The sequence below is a fragment of the Protopterus annectens genome, chromosome 16.part0 (genome assembly GCF_019279795.1).
Source record: "Protopterus annectens isolate FY-2018-M chromosome 16.part0, PAN1.0, whole genome shotgun sequence".
In the NCBI taxonomy this organism is placed as follows: Eukaryota; Metazoa; Chordata; order Ceratodontiformes; family Protopteridae; genus Protopterus; species Protopterus annectens.
In genome coordinates, this window is record NC_056750.1 from 51150979 (window position 1) to 51175948 (window position 24970).

General features: G+C 45.5%; 1 protein-coding gene across 3 annotated transcripts in view; it reads right to left on the reverse strand.

The window, feature by feature from the left end:
* Positions 1-24970, reverse strand: part of LOC122790854 (Fc receptor-like protein 5) — a 1199590-nt gene that overhangs the window by 104132 nt on the left and 1070488 nt on the right. The gene's annotated exons all lie outside the window — the stretch shown is intronic.

Below are 24970 nucleotides of genomic sequence, written 5' to 3' on the forward strand. Positions count from 1 at the left end.
GAAGGTTATAAACCCACAAATGTGGGTTTCATGCAATACATAGAATGATAATGCAGGGACCAGCAGACTAAAACCAACATGGCCACCGTGTAGTGGTTGCTAAGGGGGGAAGCTGAGTCTAAGACATGTAACTAAGCATTAGTAGGCAATCTCATGTAAATGAGGGTTCGGATACTGAATCTCACAGTCACATACCAAATGAGCACAGTCTGAGTAGTGTAAGAGATACAAAAGGGGGAGGAATAGAGTAGGAGATAGGTGACATCACAGGGGGGAATGGTAGAAAGAAATGCAGTTCATTGGAGGCCAGTGTAACATGACAGATGACAGGCACAGATCATGGAAAGAGCTGTGCCACTAGATAAGTCATGGAAAGTCAAGAAATGGAAGGTGTACACTGTAACCTACACCAAAGTTTCTTGCTGGCCGTGCATGCGCACGTGTGCACGCCATGAAGGGTGAGTAGGACAGTGTGCACACGTGTAAGGCAGTGTGAGCATGTGGGAGCGTGTTGGGAGATGTTTAACGCTGTTTGCGCGGGTGTGCACGCGTGTAAGGCAGGCTGAGTATGTTGGAGGCTGTTGGCAGACGTGTAACAGTGTTTGCGCAGGTGTACATGCATTTAAACCCGAATAAGTAGATTCTGAACCATGTAAGCATGTGTGCGTGCGTGTAAGCCACTGTGAGCGTGTTTCAGATAGTATGTAAGTTGCTCCCCCCTGAGGAAACAGAGAGGAAAAAGGAAGCAACAGAATTAATAGGAAGCTAGCAGGGATAACTGCTGAAGCTAGCAGGTGAAAACAATTAGAAGCAGGCAATTACACAGGCAGAATAGTAGCCCAGCCCAGCACTTAAATCTTTGCAAACAGTAGTGCAGGATGTTTCCATTAAGAGACACTGCAAGACAGGAGTAAGCTAATAGAAGTGAAAACTGAAAAAGCTGAAGGGGCTGCCATAGCTGTCATAATGAGACATAGGCGACTTGCTGAGGGTGGTGACAATGCAGATGGTGCCAGACAACCCACAGTGAGGAGACGGAGAAGAGTGTACAGGCCCAGGGTCACCTACCACGGGTTACATGAGCTGGAGATAGTAGAGTGCTATAGAGTGGACAGAGAGCTCCTGCAGCAAATTGTGGAGCTGTGCAGGCCACGCCTCACACACAGAACCAACAGAGGGGAACCCATCCCAGTGGAAACCAAGGTATGTGTTGGCCTAAGAATACTAGCAACAGGTACCTTCCAGAGACCAACTGGCGATATGATGGGGATATCACAGGCATCAGCCTCCAGGGTACTACACCAGTTCCTGGATGCCATGTCAGCACATGTCGGTGATCATGTATATTTCCCCAATGCCCGTGAGGTATTGGCCAGCAATATGCGTCTCTTCCAGCAAATAGCGGAATACCCTGAGGTACTGGGTGCTACAGACTGCACGCACATATGCATCAAAGCACCAGCAGGTGAGCGTGGTAGGGCCTACATTAACCGCAAGGGCTTCCCCTCCATCAACTGCCAGGTCGTGTGTGATGCCCAGGGCATAATAATGAATGTGTGTGCTGGCTGCCCTGGGAGTTATCACGATTCCCACATCTGGCATTTGACGCAGCTGTACCAGACATTTGCCAATGGGGACATCCCACACGGACACCTAGTGGGGGATGCAGGTTATGCACTGGAGCCGTAGCTGATGACACCCATCAGAAACGCACACACACCTGAACAGGAACTCCATAATGAGGCAAACTCACAAACACGTAATGTGATAGAGCGTGTTTTGGGCTGCTCAAGTCACGGTTCCGGTGTCTGGACACATCTGGTGGAGCCTTGCAGTACACACCAACTACATGTGCCCAAATTGTCATGGTATGCGCTATGCTACATAATATGATCTTGCGAAAACAGCTGCAGCAGGACCAGCATAGGGCCGGGCCAAACAGTCCCCCACCATTGCCAAGGCCATCACAGGCAGAGCGTGACTCGGAGGAGGAACAACCTGAGCCTGCCCCAGTAGGCAGAAGGAGGCGTGCCCAGTATGCCCTGGCCTTGGCAAAGAGGCAACGCATAACACATACACTGGCACAGTAGGAACCCTGGGAATGATACCCCTCTCTGACTCACTCATATAGTAACAGGGATGCCTAACATGACACAACCTGCTCTCAAACATGTACAGGGAGTGTAGTATGTGCATCCGACAGAGGCAGCCCTGCAGCACCACCTGAGGCATGATTGCCATGTGTTAGGCAATGTAACACCATCTAGTATATGCAAACATGAAGACCCTGCCTAACATCTCACCCTCACCAAGCATGATGCCACACTATGAAGACAAGAAGATCAAGTACAATAATTGGCTGAAGTAATGCAGTCAGTCAAAGGGGAGCCAATGTGTTACAGGCTGGGAAGATATGTGGAGTTTGACAAGATGCACCACCTGCTAGGGGTGGCATGCACCTATCATGCCATGCCCCATGGATACTGGCAAAGGTTGTCAGTACCCACAGCATGCCCTGAATAGGTAAGTCTCAAAACACAAACCCAACCTCATAGGTTCTACAAGGGATAGGAACCTAGATGTAATACTACCCCATGACAGATGTACAAACAGCAAGATGTGTGCAGTGTAAATGCACACAGTAAGGAGAATGTAGATACCAGTCCTGTAATAGAGAACTGGGCAAGGCTCACAGTAGCACCCTAACACTACCAGGTCACAACTCATACTGTGTTGTACAGCCGCAAAACATGGAACAAGCTACAAAAGGGGGGTGACTAGCAAGAAATGGCAAGGATAACCACACCCCCATGTTGGTACCACAACAAGAAGCAGCATGGAATATTCATGGTCAAATACCAATGGCTAAAACTGCCTCGCAGTATATAGCCTGCTGCAGACCACTGTCCTAATACCAGGAACAGCACCTGGCCTATGTCGGAATACATGAATATATCAAGCCCCCCAAACCACATTATATTGCTTGACTGAAAATACCCAGACATACACCGGTAGCATTGTACTAGCACCAACACAGTATGAGAAAACTACCCAGATTCCATAAACCAAAATGCCCAGGAACAATGTACTACCCCCACAAGAGGGGTAAGCATACTGGATGTGATAATCAGCAACATGTGTACTGGATGGCAAGATGAGAAGTGTACCCCTCACTGGTAAGACCAGACCATAGAGTAAGCACACTGGATATACACACCCTGACCCCAGTCCCAGGCCAGAATACAACAGTGAAAAACATGTGTAAAGTATAGGTTACAGCCCTCAAAACCGATGTTGAATCCACAAAAGGCCCTGTGCAAGTGCGGAATATGGGACACACCACAGAACATGTTATACAGGCATTCCATGAACACAGCCAGGAATGCTTGGAGTATGCAATCACAAATAAAAACAACACACAATGCCATACACGCAGACATCTGGCATGCTGGGCTCCAGCCATTACCTAACCATGCAAGAGAATGAGGAAGATACCACATGATAGAGCAAACATAAAAAGGGAAGTAATCACTGACCAGTAGTATGGCAACAACATATGTCCATACATACAATCCACTAAGTCCAGCCACAACAAGTATAACCTATGAATCCAGAGGTAATGTGACGCCAGTACCAAGTACACAGACAGCCACAACACCCCCGAATAAATACAAACATATGTGATAGATGCATCCATGTATCCAAAGCAGAGGTTGAGCTCCAACAAGTCAGTACTGTCAACACTAGTCAGGAGGAGAAGGTAACCACATACACCACGAACCCAGTCCCACATAGACCTACCACAACTGTAAACCAAACACATAAACACAGACAAATATTCCCGGAGGCATTAATTACAAACACACCACACCAACAGACGCCTCCAAAGTAGATCACAAGCAACCACAACCTTCAAACATAGCACATGCAACTAATAGTACGCGAAGCTGGTGTGCCAAACAGTCACAGGCCCGAAGGAGAAACAAATGCCTGATACAGTCATAATAGGTATCTGTATAGGCAGAAACACAGCTGTCCCACTCACCAGACTTAACAAGGGAAAGGGTAGAGTAAGCTGCTTGTAGGCAGCCACAAAATGCCACTTAACACAAGTACGCAGGTCACCACAAAGCAAGCAGAAATATGATGCACTCAATGTCCATGCTGGTGTGAATTACCTGAGATGTACCTCCCTGGTCAACAACAAATGAGACATGGATGGTCCCTCCGAGTATGTACCCCAGGGCGGGATGACACTGGCTGTGTGCAGCATCCAACCCTCACCAAGAATGATGCCACAGTACAAACACAGAATGTTCATGTTTAACAGCTGGCACAGTTACAGCTGTCAGTCCAAGAGGGTGTAATGTGTGTCCGCTTGAGATGTCAAGCATGACAAGCCATGCTGCTGTTACAGGGGTGGCTGTCAGCTGTTATCCGTGTGCGTCTGGATACTGGGTAAGGCATTTGCAAGCCTCCATAGAGCCGTATGTAGGCAAGGCCAAAAAGACCACCCATCACCCTAGAAAACATAAGTGGTAGGAAACATAAGGGTAATGCTGACCAATGCCAGATGTGTAAACTGCAATATGCATGCCCCTGAGGCACTTCCCATTATGGAGAACATTGATGCCTGTCCAGTGACAGAAGCCTGCTGCAGGCCTAGTGATAGCACACCAGCACTACTAGGTTATACCACATACCATGTGTTATGGCCCCAACACCTGCACCAAGACATCAAAGAAGGGGGAGTATCCATATGCAGCACAGACACCCATATAGCCAGGTAACTGACAATGCACAAAGCAGCGGACACCACCCATGTGCACATAACTGTAGTCAAAACTGCTGTACAGTCTGTAGCATGCGGCAGACCACACTCTCACACACAAGAACCCCACCCAGACATCCGAAGACACTGGACAGTATGGATGTCCCACCAAATACCAGACAAGGTACACAAAGTACCACATAGGTGTCAAACCATTATGTATGCAAGGAGTCATCAGAGACCTAGGGACACAGGTCGACATTAATCTGTCATGTGACAGCCACAATGCCAATGTGGCTATGAAGACTGTTGATACTGGACACCGTATCATGAAAGGATTCACACCAACATCAACAGGGGTCACTGTGCCACTATACTGTTCCCTTATCAGACCCATAATCTAGTACAATGACTCATATGGGATGTACCATACGTGACACCTGCAGCGGTTCGGAAGACCTCATAGTTACCCCACCAACAGGATAAAGGGTGCGAAATATATGTCATATGCTGCCTGGCTGTAGACACCCCAGCTGACTGCAGTCACACACTGCCTACACAGAGGCATTGTATGTCTGTTTTACCAGGCCATGTCCAACACAGGAGTAATGGACATGCTACACCACAGGAAATCAAAGCCAGTGGAGCTGTGAGAGTCACAGATGTCAACCTCAACACATAATGAAATAAGATGTGCTGGAGGGACAGATACATAACCCATAGGCTCCCCACACCCAGAAACAGGATCCCAATCCATGGTAGGCAGAGCCCCTCAATGACACCCCTCAACAGGAATATTGCCAAGTGGATGGATGACCGTACATGTATACTGGGGGTCCCCACTGTGTCACGACCAGACAGAGGCACAGTGAAGAACCTCATAAATGGCCATAATTGAACATAGCAAGGGGTGGCGAAAGACACACACACTCTAGCTAGGCTTACCAATGGTCTAGGGTGTCTAGCCTACTATGAACCCATGAACCTATGAAGATACAACACGTACAGGACACTAAGGATAATCACAAGGCTTACCCAACTGATGGTAGGAACCATGTTGGGCATCCACAGATATGCTCTGAATCACACAGATATTACAAACAACATACCAAACACACACACATATTGCTAACATACAACCTGTCAGGTGCAGTGCAAACACCCCCCCCCAAGTGCAAAATACCTATCCTAGCAGATGGTCCCCTGACATTGCAGATGCTGAGGTAACAGCCATCATCTGCAAAGCAGAACACACAGCAGCAAAGGTATGTGATGGTGTCCTGTGCTGAGGCCAACATGGACCCCAAGAGTAATGGAATGCAAAATCACACTACTGGCCAATGTCAGCCTTACCACAGGGTATGTACCCAAAGAGCAGTGTACATCAACAGTGGTCCATCACAACAAAGGTGTTGCCTGAATGGATACTCCAAACTACCACCCAGGATCCTGACAAGCTTGTTCTGCACAGCTATGGAAAGGATCAGTATGTACCGCAGACAGAAGGCTAATGTGGACCTACTGATACCGGACCCTACACACTGTGGCTGTTGTAACTGCAGAACCAGCCCCTAAACATGTCTGACCCATTTGAAGCAGTCATTAAGGTCATTGATGAGGGCTATGTGGTCCACACAGCGTAGCTGGACCGTGCACATGCTTCTAGACAATACCGTACGTGTTCAGTATGGATATGTTCACCAGCGTAAATATACACCCCTATGTCAGTAGAGGGGTTGCAAAGCAGACCAAGGACAGAACTGACATGGTCAGACATGCTGCATCCATGTCAGACTACAAAGCGGATATGAGTGGCATCCCACAAGGCCTGGTCTTGGCCCCCCCCCCCCCGTTCTGTATACATATCCCATAGGTATAGGCCAACATGGAAGGACTGTGACTGAGCATGTATGCAGAGGAGTACAAACAGCCCACCGTATCCGACCTCCAGCTGACACAAGCAACCCACAAAAGGGCCACCTACAAACAGACAACTGTAGCCATAGCCAAGTCAGCAAGCTAATCGCAGAACTGTGTATAGACAACCACTGTGGATATACAGTAAGTGCCCACAAATTACCACACAGGTGTTAACCCATGAGGCACCTAACATGTAATGTGAGACCTGGGTACAAAAGGTGATAAATAACCTGCACTGGACAAACATGTGTCTGTAGTGTTCGCAGAAACATGTACCATATACCCACCCAAACATGAAGGCTGGCAGATGTAGATAAGGGGAACTCACCCTGGCTCTGCAGCCATCCTCCATCAGCATCACAACTGACTACAATAGCCCCTTTGGGATATACCGCAGCAGACACCTCCAACAACTGTAAAGTCCACAACAGTACCCCACCAGGGGTAGCAAAGAGCCTGAACAGATGCCATGTGTTGCCTGAGTGAACAAACTGCAGCCCCACACACTGTCATCCTTCCCGGCTACAGGAAAGCTGTGCCTGATGTATTATGCCATGTACAACCTGGAATGAATGAACATGTTGCACCTTGTACAATCTGAATGGCAGTGAGCTATGCACATGAGAGACCTGAACCCCAGCACTGACATACATAGGACAAGCTGTACAGAATGATCCATAACACAGAAGGCACCCCCACACTTCAGTAAACTCCTGGTACAGGTCAGCCAGACTGCCACATATCGACACCCCTCAAGAGGCATCCTGATGAGTGTATGGGAGATGGTAGGCTACCCTGGGTATCACTGTTATGTCAGAGGTAGACAGAGGCACAGTATACCAACCATGACATATGTAATGGCAAACTCCAGTTACAATGTGTGTCGAAGGACAAACACACCCTGTGACTACCATCAGAAATGGCCTACAGAACATCGCTAGTGTTTGCCAATGTCCACCCATGTGGTGGAATACACTAGCAATGTTGGACGAGCCTGGTGTAGGTAGTCCATATTTGAACATATTGCAACATGGTCATATGTGCACAACTGGCCCCTACACAGTCTGTCGTGCTCACTATGAAGATGTCAAGCAGTGATAGGACTAAAGCCCAGGATACTGTCCACTACAGTGAAATACCGAAACAGTACACTATACGGTACTACAGTGTTAGGTCATTATGAAAGTATGTTGAGAACTGTCTGCAAAGTATCCCATGCAATTCCTGCAGGCACAGTATAATCCCTGTTGCGGCAGACACGAAGCAGTTAGCCAGTTAGTACACAACATGACACCCAGCACACAATCATAAACGTGTGATAATGACGAAGGTCACACACACCCAAATATGTGTTGGACTTCAGAGTACAACATATGGAAAGCTCACACTGGGCATGCTCGTACACTTTGATAAATGAGGCATATGTCAGACAACATGCCATGGAAAGGCTGAACTGGGCATGCTCACACACTTTAGGCTATATCTCCGTGTAGCAGTTGGCCACACATATCTGGTATTTGTACGTGTCAGTCCAGGAACCAACCACAACACAGCAATCAGCCCAGTGCACACAGTAAATGACCACAGAGACATAAGTAATATAGTGGATTGCCATCATATGCAAACATCTGCCACAGATACACAAGTTGGTAATAGGAACAGGGAATGCTATGGCAATAAAGACCTGCAAACAGCAGAACAGCACAACAAATATTGTGCATCCAACAATTGAACATATGGGTGTAGAGGTCAATACTAGGCTTCTTGCCCCAGGGAATGGCAGCTCAGCCAGAGTGTGCTTGGCATCTGCATCCCCAGGATAGTAGGCTACCGTGCCACTGTAAATTAGGTCACAGAAGGCAACATGTGAGGCTAGTGAGCTGTGCCTCTGTCAAGCAGGGGCACCGTGGAGGTCTCAGGGATTGAATGTGCTAAGCCACAGCCATGTTGTCGGTGTGTGCTGTGAGAGGGTTGCTGAGGATCTCTGACAGTAGGTGTCCATCAATAACAGACAGAGGGGAGCCCTATCTGCATTCTCTGGATGATTCCACTGTCAACACTGTGTTGTAATGAGTATGTGTGAATGAAGTGCCGTGCTGGAACCGTCCAGAGATGTCCTCCCTCTGTGGGCTACAGCTCTGCAATGTATTAGGTCGCTCTGTCTGTTGAACGGCGCATATATGGCCGGTGTACAGCTGACAGGTGTCTTGTTGTGGAGCAGTCATGGGTATATGTGGGATAGCATGACCAATGCAAACTGTACACATGCTCATAGGATGCAAGTGTCAAGGATTATGCTGAGTGGCCAGTATAGTCCTCCAGCATGGGTCCTCTGAAGTCATCCACCCCAGTCTACACAAGTGTAGAGTCTGCTTGTACTAAACACAGTTTGTGTGCAGTGACAACCTTGCCTGGGGGTGGAGATGAGATATGGATGTCGAGGGAAAGGTGGACATGGGCAGATATCAACAATGGCGGTCTACCTCTGGTGTGGAACAGTGAGTACCCACGTTGCAGATGGACAGGTGCAATATGTATTCACCCATGTGGCTGTGGTGTGTGGTTCTGCCATAGCACATGGACCCACAAATTGTAGTGGCGGTAGGGTAAAGTGGTAGAGGCCTGAGTAGTTTTCACACACAATATGCCTGTACCTGATGTTAACAACTGGAATGGTGTATGTGAATACCTGCATATCCTGGCACTGTTCCCAGGGAAGCTAAGTGTGTGTCCTGGATGTGGGTGTGGTGTTCTGGACTGGTTGTGTTGTGTGTTACAGGTCCTGTGGTCCCAAAGCATGGTATAGAACATAACCTGCCAGTGCGATGTGCATATCTGACCCTGACGTAGGTGGCTGTAAATGCATATATATGCTATCCCCCACCTGACAGGTAGTACTACATCTACATACCTCTGTGGAAATAAAGATGTCAGCACCCTAGAAATACTACAGGTGCAGAGCAGATGCCCAGTAATTCGGATAGTGCGCTCTGCTAATGCGTCACCCTCAAATGTCATAATATAGTTAGGTAGGGGTTCGAATCCTGCAAATGCTTAGTGTGTGTGTGTGGGTGAGTGGGGTTTGTGTGTGTGAGAGGGAAATGTCCCTTTTGGCAACTGGGAGAACACACTACAGGATGCACACTCCCCTTTCTAAACACAGATGATGTCAGCACCCTATAAGTACAGCAGGAGAAAGGAAGCCTCCCAGTAATGTGAATAGCGCACTCTGCTAATGTGTCCGTCTCGAGTGTCATGACATAGTTAGGTAGTGGTTTGAATTCTGCAAGTGTGTGTGCTTGGATGAGGGGGGTTATTGTGTGTGTGCAAATATGTATGAGGGAAATGTTCCTTTTGGCAACTGGGAGAACACACTACAGGATGCACACTCCCCTTTCTAAACACAGATGATGTCAGCACCCTATAAGTACAGCAGGAGAAGAGAAGCCTCCCAGTAATGCGAATAGCGTGCTCTGCTAATGCATCCGTCTCAAGTGTCATAACATAGTTAGGTAGTGGTTTGAATCCTGCAAATGGCAAATGTGTGTGTTTGGATGAGGGGGGCTATTGTGTGTATGCAAATATGTTTGAGGGAAATGTTCCTTTTGGCAACTGGGAGAACACACTACAGGATGCACACTCCCCTTTCTAAACACAGATGATGTCAGCACCCTATAAGTACAGCAGGAGAAGGAAAGCCTCCCAGTAATGCAAATAGCGCGCTCTACTAATGCATCCATCTCAAGTGTCATAACATAGTTAAGTAGTGGTTTGAATCCTGCAAATGGCAAGTGTGTGTGTTTGGATGAGGGGGGATATTGTGTGTGTGCAAATATGTATGAGGGAAGTTCCCCTTTTGGCAACTGGGAGAACACACTACAGGATGCACACTCCCCTTTCTAAACACAGATGATGTCAGCACCCTATAAGTACAGCAGGAGAAGGGAAGCCTCCTAGTAATGTGAATAGCACACTCTGCTAATGCGTTTCCCCTGCGTATCGTAATGTAGTTAGGTAGGAGTTTGAAACCTGTAAATGACATGTGTGTGTGTTTGCATGTGGGGAGTTTGTGTGTTTGCATTTCCGTATGAAAAACATGTTAGTTTTGGCAATCAGAGATCACACTACTTGATGCACATTACCCTTTCACAATACTGATGTTGTCAGCACCCTATAAGTATAGCCAGAGAAGATGAACTATCTAGTAAACCGAATAATGCGCTTTGCTAATGCGTCCCTCTCACGTGTCATGACTTAGTTAGGTAGGGGAATGAATCCTGCAAGTGTGCATGTGTGGGGGGGTAGTAGGGTGTGTGTAAATGCGAGTGTGAGGGAATAGATCCTTTTGGCAAATACTACAATACACCAGATGCTGCATACTCCCCCAGTAAACACAGGGGATGTCACCACACTATCAGCACAGCCAAACAGGGCTAGTTGGCTAGTAATGCCAATAGTGTGCTCTCCTACTGTGTCTATTACCATTGTCAGAGTACAGATAGGTATGTTTTGGTAACCCACAACTGTCACGTGTGGTTGTGTCACACAGTATGACCTTGTGTGGGTGTTTGTACATAACAATGCATGCCATTGCCTAAAGCAGCAATGGCATTGCACACATGATGTATGTGTGTGACACATACACATAAATACCTGTGACCTGCAGTAGTTACCATGTCTGACACATGCTTCTTGTGGATACATGGTATTAGCAATGTATACCAATATGACTGTGTCTTACTGTGCAGGGTCCGCACGTGGTATGTCCCTATACAATGTGGGTGTCTATGGTGAAAGACCTACAGCAGGGGATACACATCTGGTCTGGGCCATATAGTGTACATGTAGTTGATGTACAGGTGCTGCATGTTCCCACCTGTTGTGGTAGTGGTAACATGTCATTCCACTGCAATTCGGTGACCACATGCTATGAACTCTTCAACTAGAGTGTTGTAGCTACAGTAATGCTCACACACAATGTTTGGCTGGATGCAGTACGGCCTTATAAACACAGTTCATGAGACTGTCATATTGCCGGTGTTGTTATGGAGGATAGGTGGTCTTCCAGTGTATGTGAGGGTTGTGTGTGCCAGGCTATGAACCAGATGGCAGTCCGACACACTGTCAGCTGCACATGAGTAGGCCCTGATGGTTTGTGCTGTGCCAACAACCTGGAGGTGTGTGTATCTGTGTTACCTTGGGATACCACCCCCCTATCCATGTGTGTTACATGTGTAGTGGACGACAGGCATGGTATGGGCATAACCTGTCAGTGATGGGTAACACCTGTGAGCCATGAATCATGAATCTGGTACTGCACAGACATTGCAGTTCACCGTGCTGAGGGCAGTGTCTGGTGCATGCATCTTCCGGTGTACACTGCTGTTGTTGTGTAGCAGCACTGTTAGTGTCCTAACCTGTGTGATACCCACGGAGGTCGCTATGTAAACAATGTCCTGCAGCATAAGGCAGTATGTCTGTACCAAGGAGCCTTGCCATTATACATCGGGCCATGGGTGTCACGTGCAAGATGACCCATGCACATCATTGTGGCTTCCCTAGCATGTAAGCACACGTTGACAGCCAGTGGATACCCTATGAATGACAGTGGAGACTGAGCATAATGTAGACATACAACACCCTTCCCACATATAGTGGTAGAATACCTGGTGAGGGTATGTTGGCAACCAACATCAGGCTCATACTGGCCTGTGCCACATGCTGAGAGATCCATTCTATGTTCCCTATCATGTAGTCCAGGGAGGTATGTCTCAGGCAGCCACACTGGCATGGTCAATGAGTGAGTCATATCTGTCCATGCCTCTGACTGACCTGTATGCATGTGTGCTGTGGTGGACCATAGTGCCCCTGAGTCATATCACTGTGACCTTCACCAGATACAGCCTGTTGAGCGAGACCCCAGTGCAGCACACATGACAGGTACCTGACACGTCTGTAGCAGGTGTGTTGTGTAGCCCTACAGGCTGTGAGTGTGTGGCACAGGGGATGTGCCATGTGTGGCATGTGCTCTGTTCCGATGGAACATATGCCTGTGTGCCAGCTGCGGAGGTGTGTGATGCCCAGGCAGGCTGCTAGTCTGAGTCCCCACGTATGCTCCAGTGTGTTCATCATGCTGTCAGTGTGTGTCAATGTCTGACTGGTATTGTCGTCACTGTAAAATATTGTATTGATTTATTTATTTATCCTACATTTGTTGACTGGGATAGCCCAACTGGATGCATGTCCATTTCCAGGGGAGGCCCGTGGAGACAAGCTACGAGGGTAGCAGATACAGCATTACATAATACTAGCATTACATATTACAAACAGATTATTTACAGAGATTACATAAGTAAGCAAGTCAAACATGTTCCACAGGTTAATGTTAGACCTGAGCACAAGCCAGGATTAACTTCAAATTACACAGTAACGTGGTTCACAGAAGTTACACATTCGAGTTAGCCAGGCTTGATACATTGACATAGCCAGTTAAGTGACAAATGTTGTCTGAGTCTACTGTTAAATTGACCTAAGGTGGACAGTAGGGTAATATCAGCTGGAAGTGAGTTCCAGGATCTACTTACAGGGTTTGCAAAGAGAGAATCACCAGCTATGTTATTAAACTTGTTAGTCTGAAGTAGTACTTTGTTAGAGGATCGAAGCAGTCTAGGATTGTTATAGGGGTGATAATATTTGAAGTGCAGGAGTATTGTCTGGATTATAGAGGATTTTATAGGCCATAATCAGTTGGTTATACTGTATTAGACTGGGTATTGCAAGCCAACCAAGCTGATTTAGATTGATGCAATGATGTGTCCTAAAAGGTGGGCCAGTGGCAAACCTGGCAATGTGGTTGTAGCAGATCGAGTGTTTGTTAAGGACAGTCTTGTTCATATTCGAGAGTAGAGGGAATGCATACAGAAGGGTTGAAACAAGGTGTGAGCGAGCTATGGCACCTTTAGCTGGAGGGGCTAGGAAGGCTTTAATTCTGTAAAGTGACCCTAGTTTTCTATTGATGGCTTTGCTAATCTGGTTAACATGTATGTCACATATAAGATTATTGTCTATGATGACACCTAATAGTTTCGGAGATGGGTCAGGGGAGATTATTGTGCCATCAGTTGATGTTATGGTAACGGTGAAAGTGGTAGACCTACGTGTTGGTGGAATAACAGCAGTTTAGTTTGATTGGGATTTAGGATCAGATGATGTTCAGAAAGCCAGTTTGCTATTGTATTAAAGGTGGTCTGGGTAGCTGACCATAACTCTACTGGAGATGTGGCTGAGCAGATCAGAGTAGAGTATACAGCATATTGGATACAGCTGACTTTTGAGATGACAGTATAACGGTCGTTAATGAAGATGGAGGACAGCAAGGGCCCTAGTATAGAGCCTTGTGGTACTCTGAGGGTGTTAGGTAGAAGGTTAGAGGGTTTGTTCTGCCAGAGGCCAGCCTGCTGTCGACCATGCAGGTAGGATTGACACCATTGGAAGGCTCCAGTATCTAGACGGTCTTTGCAGGGTGTGGAGTACAAGTTGGTGATCAACCATATCGTATGCCTTTGAATTATCCAAGAAGAGTGCTGTGGATATATAATTATTGTTGCAAGTATGGCTTATGGTGTTAGTAAAGGCTAGGAGGCCTGATGTAGTGCTGTGATGAGGACGTAAGCCATGCTGAGTGTCTGCCATAATTCGAGTTTGGATTAGGTGGTGCATGACTTTTCTATGACGAAAGTTTCAATAATCTCTGCAAGTGGAGAGAGTATAGCTATTGGCTTATAATTGGAGACTTCAGTAGAGCTGCCTCCTGTGTGAAGTGGGATTACATATGACATTTTCCAGATGGTGGGAAAGTTAGATTCTAACATGGTTCCTTTGATTACCTTTGAGACGGGGTAAGCAATAGCATCATCTGGTTTTGATAGGTACTCGGCAGGGAGTTGATCAGCAGAAAGTGTAGTGGGTTTCACTGTTACAATCAAGGTACGGAGATGTGAAGTGGCAACTGGTTGGCAGCTGGACGCAAGTAGTTTTCTAGGGGTGCTGCTTTCAGGACCAGGGGAGCTAGGAGGTAGATGGCTAGCTAGGGCCTGAAATGTCTCAGTAAAGGACTGGTCAAAGCTATCAGGAACATCTTCAGGGGTATTATCAATAGTAGCAGCAGGGATTGGGGTTGACGTTTGTCCTGGACGTAGTATATATGACATGCCACCTGACAGGGTATGGCATTACTGGGTTCAGAGAGACCAGTCCCCAGATTGGCTGTGTGGTGGCATCCCACACATGTGTTGTACGTTCCTGGCCAAGGGTGATGGCTGACTGCATACATGTGGCAGCTGTGACAATGACACATAACTCACATAAACCACGACTGGACCATAGAGGCGATTCACAGGTTACCTTTGCACATGCCACCCTAGTAGTGTGATTGCCATGGTGAGTACCAACACATAGGGCCAATGGGGAACAACATACTGAAGGTGTGTATGTGTGGGTGGACTGCTACTGCTTCATAGCACTGACATATATGACTGCACACGTGGGTAAATGCCAGGTTAGACGTGTGCAATGTGTCACAGGCAACGTACATGCGTACATGACAGACAGTGACGTTCTGTCATGTGTAAAGTTGACATACATATCGTACGCTATGCAGATGTCACTAGCAGTCTACAGAAGCACTGTAACTCTGCATTGCAGATGTAAGCAGTGTTCCAGGGGACCCCAAGCGAACATGCATGCAAACAAAGCTACAGTAAACAGGGCTGGAAGTAGTGCATTATACAACAAAGAAGGGCTAACAATAACAGTAAGTAACAATGCAACTATGTAGGCACTATCAACATGTACCCAGGAATATGCAGCACAGATGCCCATGGTAGAACCGATATTATGTCATACTTATTTGTGATTTGGATTACATTGGTACTGCATACATATCTACATGCGCGAACATCCACATGGCATAGTCGTTGTGGGCATCTTGACACCATTACTGTACATGTCCACCATTGCATATCACTACTTGCGTTAGCTTTCCCCCTGTGCTACCCATGTATGCGGCTATCTGTTGACAACCTTACCACCGGCATGCAATTATGTGCAGCTGTTATACTTTGGTATGTACTATGGGTGCAGATAACAATTCAGGACATTCATACAATTACTACAGCAGGCATGCTGGGGTAAACACTCAGTCATAGCAGCACACTGTACTGTTACCAACATGATACTACTAATACACGTCTATGTAGTCACCCTGTGCATCAGCAACATGTTTACCTGTTCCCGCAATGATGTTGGAGATTGCAGGAGGTGGCACAGTGTCATCATATGCACAGGGTGTGGATTAGGTATGCCTGCGTCAGCCACTGATACCACCAATTGACATGTGTGTGTATGTGTGTTGGTGAGGGGCAGCAGTACAGGGTGGGGCAGTGTTGGTGCAGTGTGTGCATGTATGTGGTTGCCCTAAGTGTTAACATTTCGCATGTGTGTATGCACGCACACAGTTCCACCTCATGGCTGCCATATACAGGGGTATGTGGACAGCCACAGACTGCACCTGGCAGGCCATACAGATCAGTGTCTGTGTGCACGGACACGGTACCTGTGCCTGGCAGGGGTGCTACGGACCGTATCCAGTACAAAGCCGGACTGGGTACTGTCATCAGAAGGGGGGGTGTTGACTGGACACATGTCCCTGTTGGGACTGTCCAGAGCCACGTGCACGTGGTCTCCTGGGGCGTTCAGATGACAGCACAGACCCAGCATTGCTGGGGCTGCTGCTGGCACTATGGGGGCATGTGCGAGCCTGTTGTCGTCCGCGCCGACTGCCAGCTGCTGTTGCTGCTGGCATACAGCCATGTCGACGCCGCAAATGCCCACCATTGCCCTGGCTCATGGACATCTGGTTGTGGAACTGCTGTAATATGTCCCCACAATGTCTGTCTATGACATCGGTGAAGTTACGGATAGCATCCGCAATGTCACGCATACTGTCTGTCATGGCTGTGCGACATGCTCTGAGCTCCCTCAGACCCTGTCTGGTGTTCATTTCCATACGTGACTGAGCCTGCATGACAGTCCGAAACATGGCTGAGGTTGACAGACCACTCTGGGCACGTCGGCCAGAGGCAGTACGCCCACGGATGCTCCCACGAGAACCCATGGGCAACTGTCTGTGTGGTACCATCGGAGGACCCTGCCCATGGCTGCTGTGTGGGGATGCATGTGCCACAGGTACCACATTACCCTGGTCTATGCCCGCTGTATCCTGTCCATCACCTAGGGACAATGGTGACAAAGGCTGTACAGGCAGGATGACTGTGCACAATGATGGGGTTGACAGCTGTGTACTGTCAATTGGCTGACCAATGGCAGACCCTGACACACCTTCCTGTACCATTACACAAATATCATCATTACCAGTAGCCGTGGCACAGGATTCAGGTTCCCTGCTGCAGGTCACCAGAGCAGCCCCAGAACCTGTGGGATGAAGACAGGAAACACAGTTTACAGTCTCCAGACATTGTTACCAGTGATGCACTTATACACACATGCACACATGCACACATGGACACATGCACACAGGCACACATGCACACATGCACACAGGCACACATGCACACATGCACACGTGGACACATGCACACATGCACACGTGGACACATGCACACATGGACGCATGCACACATGCACACGTGTTCACATGCACACATGCACACATGCACACATGGTCACGTGTACACGTGCACACATGCACACATGCACACGTGGACACAGGCACACATGCACACATGCACACATGCACATGTGGACACAGGCACACATGCACAGATACACACGTGGACACAGGTACACATGCACACATGGGCACAGGCACACCTGCACACATGCACACATGCACACCCCGCAGTATACACACAGAGCACTACTGAGTTACACTACTGTTACTAGCATTATCAGGACTATTATAGGTTATGTTAAACACACTCACCAGCATGGATGGCCTGTCTCGCTGTAACCCTGGAGGGACCTGCAGAAATGATGAGATTAATGTCAGTGGGCACATCTGTGCCATTGATATTGCATATGATACAGTGTACAGAACAGTCAGGTGTACATATGGCATATTACCTGCACGCTCCATGTTGTGCTGCTGTGTGGAACCAGCCTCCATCATAATGCAGGTGTACTGCTGTTGGTGTTCCGGGGCTGGAGCCACAACACTTAGGAGTAGCCCCTCTAGTCTGGTGAGGAGGGGATGTGTGGCCATCCCACCTCCTGTGGCGACCTGTTGCCTGTGGATATCTGATGCACGCTGCCGGACACTTTGGATTAAATCACTGCAGTGATGTCATACCTGCTCATATGTCCTGTTATGCGTGCCAATATCATTTACCCTACGGACAAGGTCTTGCCACAGTGCGGCCTCTCCTGCTGATTCTGACTGGTGCGGGAAAACAGGATGTCATACTCCCGCACCAGGCTCTGGTGGATCTCCTCATCTTCCACCACAGAGTAGGTGGGGTTACGCTGTCGCGCCATCTCCCTGGAAGAGAACACAGACAGGATATCAGCAGACCATGTCAGCAATATATGGCACACATACTATACATGATACTCATGTGTAGTGATATACTACTACTCCCATATGTTGCATGTGCGTGTGTCGTGGTGGATACACAGGTACATGGCCAGATATCAGTGCTCAGCCAACACCTGTGCAACAATACCAGCCACATTCCACACAACATAGTAGCATGCCCCATCGGTCAGCACACACTGACAGGTGCATTGCACAACCTCACTCTGGGGGTTCATCCCAAGGTACTGTATGTGGGACACCGTCCACTACTGTGATGTGGACAGACGTTACTCGGCCTGGATATACGTATCCCACCACCACCACCAGCACAGTAGACTACTTTGATATGTATGTGATTAGACAGTTATTCACTTGCTGGGACTGAGATGGTATCCATGCAGCACACTGGGCCAGTGGAAGCCACAAGCCACACTGCTGACCCCTTTGCAAATGCTTACCATGGACATGCCACTGATTGCATGACACTTGCACACACATGTCTAACCCAGACCCTATGCACAAAGGTTAGGCATCCTGTCCAGTGGACCCCAGACAGAGGCAGATTGTATAACAATAGCAGGAGGCTACTGCAGGACAGAGCACATTCACATTAAGTGTAGGCATCTGTGGTCAGCACTGGTACTACGCTACGGTCCGTCATAACAACAGCCACGGCCTACTCTGGGAGGGAAATGGACACAAACACTATGGATGACCATAAGGCCTTCTTCAGTTATGTTACACATATGGACCACATGCCTCAGATATGCTCTGTGTTAATCCACACCTACTTAACATTCACCAAACACACGGATATTGGCAACAATCCTGCAGACATGTTCGGTGCACATATCCCCCCTCCTTCTCCCCCACCTTTGAAATATTTATCCCAGCTGGATGTAACCTCCCTATCATCTCACATGTCCAGGTGAGGGCCACCCTCAGCAGAGGAGAACACACAGAATCACTGTGACCTCGTGGTCCCCCTGGATGTGTGCTACCGGCACTCTGAGAGGACATACTACCGCATGTAACACTGATAGTTTATCTTGGCCATGCTACAGGATATGTACCTGGACAGTGGCATACAGCAACAGTGGTCCCACACCACTAAGGGGGCACCTCAACTGACCCTGGGAATTACCACATCATATGCATAACGGGCCTGGTCTGCTAAGCTATGGAATTATGCAGTATGGGATGCATATGCAGTGACATCAGGTACCTGCAGACACTTGTTCCCAGCCAGTGTGCCTTTGGGGTGGGCTGATTCTGACTTTTGAGCCTGGCTGACATTTCAAAGCAGTCACTACAGCCATTGCTGGGCCAACGCAAAGACACAGAGTTCTACAAGCAGCAGAGAGTGAAAGAGTGACTTTCCTGGATTTTTAAGTATTATTTCTGGCTTTCGCTTTAATTACTGCATCTCGACTGCATTTCATTTAAAAAACAGCTCTGCATATTGTTTTTACTGTACCTGTGTAGATTTTAAACTGTTAGCACTTTAAAAAGTTATTTTTGTTTAATTTAACTGTTAGGCTAACACACTCAAGTGCGCTAGCTGTTTTATAGCATTTACTGTTTGCTGCTGTATCTTTTTCATCTGTCTCTTTAAAAAAAGAAAAAAAACAAAAAAAATCCTTGTTTTCCAGCTTTTCTGAACTAGAATAGTCCAGTCTTCAGATTTTGCTGATCTCTGGGCTTTGTCTTAGTTCCTGTGCTATCCATATCCTTATTTGGATAAGAGGAAGCTTCTTTGTTCACCAGTGGGAGTGGGGAGCACTGAGCAACCTATTTGTCCCTAGAGAAGTGGTTCCAGCCCAGCAACTTGTAGTTTATTGGCCATTTTGGGTCAATTCCTGGCTCTTTTCAACCCCCTGCTATAAAGCCCGTTTTTGCGTGTTTTTTCACTTGTAAAAGACTCAGCACAGCTCCTTGTGGTGTCCTGCAGAGTTCTACAAGCAGCAGAGAGTGAAAGAGTGACTTTCCTGGATTTTTAAGTATTATTTCTGGCTTTCACTTTAATTACTGCATCTCGACTGCATTTCGCCTAAAAAACAGCTCTGCATATTGTTTTTACTGTACCTGTGTAGATTTTAAACTGTTAGCACTTTAAAAAGTTATTTTTGTTTAATTTAATTGTTAGGCTAACACACTCAAGTGCGCTAGCCGTTTTATAGCATTTACTCTTTGCTACTGTATCTTTTTCTTCTGTCTCTGTAAAAAAAAGAAAAAAAACAAAAAAAATCCTTGTTTTCCCACTTTTCTGAACTAGAATAGTCCAGTCTTCAGATTTTGCTGATCTCTGGGCTTTGTCTTAGTTCCTGTGCTATCCATATCCTTATTTGGATAAGAGGAGGCTTTTTTGTTCACCAGTGGGAGTGGGGAGCACTGAGCAACCTATTTGTCCCTAGAGGAGTGGTTCCAGCCCAGCAACTTGTAGTTTATTGGCCATTTTGGGTCAATTCCTGGCTCTTTTCAACCCCTGCTATAAAGCCCATTTTTGCATGCTTTTTCACTTGTAAAAGACTCAGCACAGCTCCTCGTGGTGTCCTGCAGAGTTCTACAAGCAGCAGAGAGTGAAAGAGTGACTTTCCTAGATTTTTAAGTATTATTTCTGGCTTTTGCTTTAATTACTGCATCTTGACTGCATTTCGCCTAAAAAACAGCTCTGCATATTGTTTTTACTGTACCTGTGTAGATTTTAAACTGTTAGCACTTTAAAAAGTTATTTTTGTTTAATTTAACTGTTAGGCTAACACACTCAAGTGCGCTAGCCGTTTTATAGCATTTACTGTTTGCTACTGTATCTTTTTCTTCTGTCTCTGTAAAAAAAGAAAAAAAAAAATATCCTTGTTTTCCCGCTTTTCTGAACTAGAATAGTCCAGTCTTCAGATTTTGCTGATCTCTGGGCTTTGTCTTAGTTCCTGTGCTATCCATATCCTTATTTGGATAAGAGGAAGCTTCTTTGTTCACCAGTGGGAGTGAGGAGCACTGAGCAACCTATTTGTCCCTAGAGGAGTGGTTCCAGCCCAGCAACTTGTAGTTTATTGGCCATTTTGGGTCAATTCCTGGCTCTTTTCAACCTCCTGCTATAAAGCCTGTTTTTGTGTGCTTTTGCGCGATTTTGCACGAAGTTGCTCATAGAGCAGTTAATCAAGTTTAAACTATTTCTGGCTCCGTAAAGTCTGCTCTTCAATTTTTCCCTTAGAACTGCTCTACTTGCAATCTAAACAGCCTATACTCTATCTGAAAAGCTCAGCACTTGCTCCTAAAGCATTTTTTATACAGGTAAAGCACTCTTAAACAAAAGAAAGTATTCATTCACCTAAATTCCCTTGAGTACCCATTTCCCTATAGGTCCTTTCTGACTCAGTTACACAGCAATCTTTTTTACTATTTCTAGCATGTCGAAGGGTCAGTTGCTGGTGTCCTCTCCTGTTCAGCTGGTGAATCTGGGAATCTTGAGGCAATGTTACAATTGCCTCATGTACACAGACAACCCTCTCCTCCTCCCAGCAAATACAAATATATGCGAGACTTGCAACTATATAGCCAAAAAATCGACAAAGAAGACAGATCCAAACCAGGGCACAGAACCAAGTTGTAGTCAAGTAAATTTAATCCAGATAGAGAATGAACCACGAAACACTGATACACAATGAATTTAAGCGCTTTTCGTCTGACTAGTAACAGACTTCTTCAGAAAATAAATAAAACAGACAAGGAGTGCTTAATTTAAATCAAAAAGTGCGGGAAAAAAATACAATTAATATTTAAAGATGTATACAATAAAAATTAATAAAAATTAATTGTTGTAGATAAATACAGATAAATTAATATTATGTACTAAGTATATAAAATACTACAGTTGTTAAAAAAGGAAATGCTTATAATTCATCTCCTAAGACTGTTTAATTTTAAAATACTCGCTATAGAGCAAAATTCATTTATGCCTGGAAAGTTACTAGCATTCAGTTTTATCTGCCACAAGAGCTCTAGCTCTTCCAGTTTAAATGAAGCTGGTCCCCCTCTCACATCCTGAATATACTGGTCAATCACTAAAAATTTGAATCTGTGGTCACTAAATGAATTGATGTGCTTGGCTAGGGCATTGTCCAATTTTTTGTGGGTAATAGCGTACTGATGTTCGTAAATTCTGTCACGCAGTCGGCGCTCAGTTTTACCGACATAAAATGCGTGACAGTCAGTACATTTAGCTAGGTAAACCACAAATCTAGTATTACAGTTATACTTTCCTTTTAACTTAAAACAGTTTCCATTAATAGAAAATTGATTAGTACTATCTACATGTTTGCACTGGTTGCAGTTCTCACATTTAAACATTCCAGTACGTAAGGGGATAAACTTTTTGCTTTTTTCAACAATGCTCTTAATATTTCTACCCTTTCTAAATGTCACAAGAGGTCTATTGCCCAACAGTTCAAAAATAGTGGAGTTGTTTCTTAACAAATCCCAATTTTTGGACAATATGTCTACCATAAATTTAGATTGGGTGCTATATGCTGTAGTAAAGGATCGCTGGAAATAACTGGCTTGTGGTGCTCTAGTAGCCTCGTTAATTAGACTGTCACCCTGTAGTGTAAGAATATCAGGAGTCGAAAGTTCTGTAGAACGTACTTGTAGCAAAGGAGAAAATAAGCTAATTGCTCTCTTGTTTTTAACTTCATTTATTAGATCGTCAACTAAGCGTTCTGGGTAACCTCGGTGGAGAAACATATGTTTCAAAATTCTGGTTTTGTTGTAAAAATCCTCATCTAGAGTACAAATACGGGATGCCCTCACGAGTTGGCCCTTTACAACAGATCTTTTCTGATGGAATGGGTGGCAACTAGAGAAATGTAATAAGGAGTTTGAATATGTTGGTTTTCTATAAACTTGACCTGTAAAACAATGTAGTTCTAAGTTTTTAACCAACCAGATGTCCAAATAAGCTATTGAATAGTCACTAAAAGAGTGAGTAAATTTTAAAAATTCAGTAGTAGAATTAAAGCTGTCAACCATAGTACTAGCCAAATGTTCATCCCCTTTAAACAAAATAAAAATATCATCTAAGTATCGAGTGTAGTAGATGATATTTCCAAAGTAGGAAGAACGCTTAGTTGACGATCTAATAAATGAAGTTAAAAACAAGAGAGCAATTAGCTTATTTTCTCCTTTGCTACAAGTACGTTCTACAGAACTTTCGACTCCTGATATTCTTACACTACAGGGTGACAGTCTAATTAACGAGGCTACTAGAGCACCACAAGCCAGTTATTTCCAGCGATCCTTTACTACAGCATATAGCGCCCAATCTAAATTTATAGTAGACATATTGTCCAAAAATTGGGATTTGTTAAGAAACAACTCCACTATTTTTGAACTGTTGGGCAATAGACCTCTTGTGACATTTAGAAAGGGTAGAAATATTAAGAGCATTGTTGAAAAAAGCAAAAAGTTTATCCCCTTACGTACTGGAATGTTTAAATGTGAGAACTGCAACCAGTGCAAACATGTAGATAGTACTAATCAATTTTCTATTAATGGAAACTGTTTTAAGTTAAAAGGAAAGTATAACTGTAATACTAGATTTGTGGTTTACCTAGCTAAATGTACTGACTGTCACGCATTTTATGTCGGTAAAACTGAGCCACTGCGTGACAGAATTTACGAACATCAGTACGCTATTACCCACAAAAAATTGGACAATGCCCCTAGCCAAGCACATCAATTCATTTAGTGACCACAGATTCAAATTTTTAGTGACTGACCAGTATATTCAGGATGTGAGAGGGGGACCAGCTTCATTTAAACTGGAAGAGCTAGAGCTCTTGTGGCAGATAAAACTGAATGCTAGTAACTTTCCAGGCATAAATGAATTTTGCTCTATAGCGAGTATTTTAAAATTAAACAGTCTTAGGAGATGAATTATAAGCATTTCCTTTTTTAACAACTGTAGTATTTTATATACTTAGTACATAATATTAATTTATCTGTATTTATCTACAACAATTAATTTTTATTAATTTTTATTGTATACATCTTTAAATATTAATTGTATTTTTCCCGCACTTTTTGATTTAAATTAAGCACTCCTTGTCTGTTTTATTTATTTTCTGAAGAAGTCTGTTACTAGTCAGACGAAAAGTGCTTAAATTCATTGTGTATCAGTGTTTCGTGGTTCATTCTCTATCTGGATTAAATTTACTTGTACTACAACTTGGTTCTGTGCCCTGGTTTGGATCTGTCTTCTTTGTCGATTTTCTGGGTTTGAAGTGCCGTTTGTCTAACTATATAGCCAAACTGGAGGCTGAGCTCTCTCAATTCAGTACTGGCAAGACCAGTCAGGAGGAGAAGGTAACCACACACATCATAAACCCAGTCTCACATAGAACTATTACAACTGCAAACCAAACACATAAACACACAAAAACATACTTGGAGGTGCTGATTAAAAATCTACCAAAACAACAGAGGCCTCCAAAGCAGACACCCAAGCAACCGCCACCTCAAGACATAGCACATGCAACACATAGTTCACAAAGTCAGTGTGCTAAACAGTCACAGCCCTTAAGGCCAAACAACATGCCTGACACACTTGTAATAGGTGACTCCATAATCAGACACACTGACGTCCCGCTCACCGGACTGAACAAGGAAAAGGTCACAGTAAGCTGCCTGTC